The sequence below is a fragment of the Littorina saxatilis genome, unplaced genomic scaffold (assembly GCF_037325665.1).
Source record: "Littorina saxatilis isolate snail1 unplaced genomic scaffold, US_GU_Lsax_2.0 scaffold_469, whole genome shotgun sequence".
NCBI classification, from domain to species: Eukaryota; Metazoa; Mollusca; class Gastropoda; order Littorinimorpha; family Littorinidae; genus Littorina; species Littorina saxatilis.
Window position 1 is genome coordinate 67501 of NW_027126547.1, and position 5902 is coordinate 73402.

A 5902-nucleotide genomic window follows, 5' to 3' on the forward strand; every position below is an offset into this window, starting at 1 on the left:
TCTGTCTGCCTGTTTGTCTCCAAGAGACTGTCTGTCTCTCTGTTTGTCTGTCCGTATCTCTCTGTCTGTATGTCTGTTGTCAGTTGCTCTGTCTGTCTGTCTGTCTGTCTATCCGTCTATCTGACTGTCTGTCTATCTGACTGTCTGTCTCTGTCTCTCTCTCTCTCTGTCTCTCTCTCTGTCTGTCTCTCTCTCTGTCTCTCTCTCTCTTAGTCTCTCTCTCTGTCTCTCTCTCTTAGTCTCTCTCTCTGTCTCTTTTTCTTAGTCTCTCTCTCTCTCTTTCTTAGTCTCTCTCTCTCTCTCTTTCTTAGTCTCTCTCTCTCTTAGTCTCTCTCTCTTTCTTAGTCTCTCGCTCTCTCTCTTTCTTAGTCTCTCTCTCTCTTTCTTAGTCTCTTTCTCTCTTTCTTAGTCTCTCTCTCTCTTTCTTAGTCTCTCTCTCTCTCTCTTAGTCTCTCTCTCTCTCTTTCTTAGTCTCTCTCTCTCTTAGTCTCTCTCTCTTTCTTAGTCTCTCAGTCTTTCTCTCTCTCTTTCTTAGTCTCTCTCTCTCTCTCTCTTTCTTAGTCTCTCTCTCTCTTTTTTAGTCTCTCTCTCTCTTTCTTAGTCTCCCTCTCTCTCTTTCTTAGTCTCTCTCTCTTTCTTAGTCTCTCACTCTTTCTTAGACTCTCTCTCTCTTTCTTAGTCTCTCTCTCTCTCTCTTTCTTAGTCTCTCTCTCTCTTTCTTAGTCTCTCTCTCTCTCTCTTTCTTAGTCTCTCTCTCTCTCTTTCTTAGTCTCTCTCTCTCTCTCTCTTTCTTAGTCTCTCAGTCTCTCCCTCCCCCTCTCCCTCCCCCTCTCCCTCCCCTGCAAGAGGTCGGTGAAGGGAGAAACTCGATGCAACCACTGAAGTAGCGCTGTGGGTTTCCCTGAACCCACCCCGTCGTTAGAGAAATAAACGGTAAAAATCCTCTTTCAAATGTATGGGTTCAGACAAACCCGCATCGTCGTTAGAGGAATAAACGGTAAAAACCCTCTTTCAAATGTATGGGTTCAGACAAACCCGCATCGTCGGGAGTGTGTAGTCAAAAGCGGCATCCGGCAAAGGTTAAAGGGACAGGAAAAATGCTATGTGCGGTTTTGAATCTGCAGGCGGCAGAGTAGATATGTGACCCTCCACCACGGAATGAGTCGCATGTCACCTTTGCATGATTTTCATATTTTTACATTTTCCTAAAGAGTTTCTTATGCTCTATCCAGTGGTGAAAACCGTTTTAGAAAAGAGCGAAAACTGTTTGAGTTATAAGCCTGTGACTAAGGTGACCCTCACACTGTTACAAGAGACTATGCGGACTTATATTAAGCCTAACACAGAACCGCGCGAGGTGACATGCGACTCATTTCGTGGTGGAGGGTCACATATTTCTAAATGAACTATCAAGTAATTGAAAGGTGTTAAACACCAAGTGAAAAGATTGTTTGCGTGCAGCACATAGGAGCACCAGGAGGCCTTGCATTTCAGAAGTTGTGTTACGTCACGACATTTTCATTGTTCTGGATAATGTCAAATCTTCTCAAAGACGTTTTGTAAGCCACATCCAATCAAATACATATCAGAATAAAGTGCGTTCATCGGGATTTGAGTTGCAAGTACCTGATGACATAGCTCATAAACACTAAGTGTGAGAATTCATTTCCGAAGTAGGTTACACCCCCTAATTGTGTAAGTCAAAGTTATGTCATGAAAGCCTTTTGAGAGGCACTATGACAGGTAAGGCCGGGTGGAGTGTAATGGGCCTAACATGTACGTTGATACATAGAAAAAATGCCTGCTCTAAGCGTAGGTGCAAAAGTCATAAAGATACCTGTGAAGAAATGTATGCGCGAGACGATAACTTTGTGATGAGTCTGATTCAGACAAATTACGCCTTTAATTGCGTATTTTCAGGCAGTGCTGGTTTTCATAAGAGTTGCATTTAAAAATCCAAAATTGACGTCAATATAAAGTAAGAAGATGGAATGTATCTGTGATTGACAATGTGCGCCATATTTATTGAACATTCACTGAACAAATCGGGTGCATACCGTTTTGGGCGGTTTTACGTTTCACTGAAGGAAAAACTGAATTTAGTGTGTGATACAAAACTCTCATGTTAACATGATTAACAGAGAATAAAGAAGTACAATTTATGCCATGTCGTTTCTGAATGTAGGTTGGGCTTGCGGAATATTGTTTGAATACTGCACCTGCAACGATGACGTCACACGTGACGTCGAAGCGACAGGTAAGCGAGATGTAAAGTCTAAAATGAGCACTCGGTGAGACTTACTGCCTACAATACACATGGCAGTCGGTACTCCTGCGAACAAGTTGAATGGCATGAAAGACATATGAATATACTTTCTAAATTGTTTTGTCGTGGAACTCAGCAGTAGCAGCGTCAATACACAATTCGAAGGCAAAACATCCAACTACACTGAGCACAAAACAGAGAGGTTATTTCTTCAGTGCTACAGATCTCATGTGCCTTTCTTCTGCTCAAAAATTGGTTTAAAGGATTTGAGCATTATTTGGGTATGACGTCACATGTCCCTGTTAACACCTACTCACATAAATGAGGGGTTTTGACGGCATAATTCGTTTATGGGAATCTTTTTAAACCGTCAAAAAGGCACATCAAACTAACAACATTTCACATGTTTTACACCAGTGAGTTTCATTGGAGTCTTAGCTAACAGGGCATACCTATTTTGTTTAAAACTGCCGCGCAGTCAGGCTGATCTAACGTGTGAAAGAGAGCCCACAAGGTTGAAAATTACCAGAAATCCTGGGTTTTGAGAATGCTTGTCCTGGGTAGCTGCAGTTGATATGCAATAAATCTAAAACTACACGAATCAGTTTCTTCAAATCACACAGAACGCTGACAAATAATCTCTTCTCTATGCGCGTCATATTTGGAAAGAAACAGAAGATGAGATAAGACGTTGTTACGGTTTTCCGTTAACACTTTTTGAACGTTGGTAACGTTACTGAAACAAATGCAACATCATTGAAATTGTGCATGCTGAGCAAGTGGTTGTGTCCCTATACGCGTTTTAAGTTTCAGAAAGATTCTTCCTCGGGATCAAAAGTTAATTCCGTGTCAAAAGATACAAAAAATACGTTGCCTGGTGAGTTTCGGGCGATTTTTTTCAAATGACACTTTTTAATGATTTCGTTCCCCGTCTTCCGATAGGAAGTATACAACCTTTGCAGACTATGGACTATTGCTCAATCTACATACATGTTCCGACCCTCACACATAAATAAACATGCTCATTTCAATAATTTCCAGACACTTAGTTTGTATAAAGTTGTCGTCCTCGAATTACTGTTTGTCTGTTGTTGTTCATTGTCAAAACTAGAAGTTGAATTATAATGTCACTCTTTTGTAATTGGATTCACTCAAGCGTTTCCTAAATTAAACATAAAATCCAAAAATAGATTGCTAACATACAACATTTGAAATAAACTTTTAAAAATACACCCAAGAATGGTAAGCTACTGGGGCGTGTACATTCTTAACAAAGCAAGACATTTACAAGTACATCGATCCAATGTTCTTGATAGTGGACAGACTGACCAATAAAATGAATCAAAACCGTTGTTTATTATTATATGAAGTCTTAGACAAGGCTTACGTAATATATTTGCAGTGTAATAAGAATAATGTTAATATTAACAGTAAAATTGAGGATACGTGTTTGCTTCTATTAATTTTTCTGCCTGTCCCCATTAAAGACTAATAGTACGTATTTTCGGATTTTAGCACCTTGTTTGTTGGTTCCATAAAATAACCCTTTTTACGTTTGGGGAACAGGCCTTCTTTTGTTCGATAGAATGAACTGAATGCAATTATATAGGTTCTATATGTATTCGTATCTCTACCCCACCTATGTTGACCAAGTTTTTGTTAAGCCGATATCAGCTGTGCTGCAGCAGGTCACTCAGAATTGTAGAAACTGTGTAGGAACTGTGTATCAACACGCTGGAATGCAGGCGTTAGATCGACGTTACAGAAAGCGACTGAAGTGACTGTGTGTACGGATATTTCCGTACCAGATCAGATAGAGCCATGTGAGTGGGTACGGATATATCCGTACCTGGGAGACAATGAGTTAAGTCGAAGTTGTCCTGAATATTAATTACCTCTTCTCTAAACTCTTTATGCGTCTTTGTACAAAAAATCTCAGTGCAGTTCAGTTCAGCTCGCTAAATTAGATTTCCTCGCGGCAAGAACTGCCTAAGAAACGCTAATTCCTTGCCACACTCGCCAAATCTAGCGTCTAAGAAACGGAGGACTGGCTGAACAAGAGCAGTACACAACATTAAAAGGACGAAGGCCCCGCGACTGTGCCTCCTTCTGTGATTTAGGTCAGCACGTTTTTTTGCGTGGAATTAGGTCATATTATCGCAGTCACGTAGGCAGTCTCTGGTTATACGGTTATGAACAGATCGATATGATATGATAAGCTTACCCAGACGCCGATGTTACTTAAATTAGAACTGGTTATTCAGGGAAATCGTTCACTGGAAGTATTTGATACTTATGCAACCCTTTGATCAATTTGATCCTCAAAACATTACTCAAAACCTTTTAAATTCATTTAAATTATACAAATAAGAACATTAAAAACTAGAAAATTTAAAATTACGAGTTCAGAAAATACTCGTACAGAAAAAGTTGAAAATTAAAACAAAGTTTGAAATGGTCTTGACTGCTAAAAGATTTGAACTCGTAACTATAGTCGCAACGAATTGGCTGTCGGGCGCTCTACCGATAACTCACCAGGTTTACTATCCACAGTGGTATTACACGTGAGTTTTCGATCATGACCTGGGTATCAGTATCGACTCGTCGGTTTCGTGTTTCCCCGATCGCCTATGGCCGGGTTATTGAAAAAAGAGAACAAGCTGTTAAAACGGACGTCGAGAGAACGAATGCAGTTCACAGAAAGTCTCCCTTACAAGTTATTTCATCGATCCCGTGCGATCTTGATTTTCAATTTCATTGGAGATTATTACAATAGTATACTTTGGGGCTGGTGTAAAGCTGTCATCTTGTATGGTAAATAACGGTTTTGATGCATGCACTGTGGTTGATGGAGTAACAAAGGGACTTTAAGTTTTCGTAGAAGGTCACAGAACGTGTGCCTTACGAGTTTTTTTATTTATCGAGTGATAACGTGATCTACTGTTCTCTTTGTCTCAACTCTAGCTAGCTGCTCAGGTCTGGTTTAATAGCTGCGGTCTGCCCACCGTTGAAACAAAATGTCGTGCTAACCGCTCGTTTGACCTCACCGGAATAAGCAGAATAACTTCGGTGACTGCGAGTGAGAGCTATAAATAAAAACAAAACACACATTCTTCTTCGTTCCAACGTGAGTACAGCACTCACCAGGATACTTTAAGCAAGCGATTATATTGTGGGAAATAAGCCCTGGAGCCTTTGTATCAAACGTGTTTTGCAGTGAATGACTATTTGTATGGCAGAGTGATGAGTAAGATTAGATACAAAAAGCTCACATATATATTATCAGATAAGACATAAAATGTCGCTTAAGGCGTCATTAAAACACCTGTCGGCCTAAACATCACACTTAAAATAAACATTCTTCATCGAGACTTTGCCATGCAAGAACTGAAAGCCGAAGGAAAAGCAGACGTCAAACATACACCTGCCATCAACCAAGAAGATCTGAAAACCTTGTACGGATCAAAATTCATGTCTCCTAACACCCCCACTGGCCTTGTGAACAAGGTTCAGTTTGATATCCGGTTTTATTTTTTTAGACGGGGCCTGGTAAACTTTGAAAAAATGACGAAAGACACCTTCGAAGTGAAGATGGATCAAACAATAGGGAAACAATACGTAATCAAGCGGTTGGAT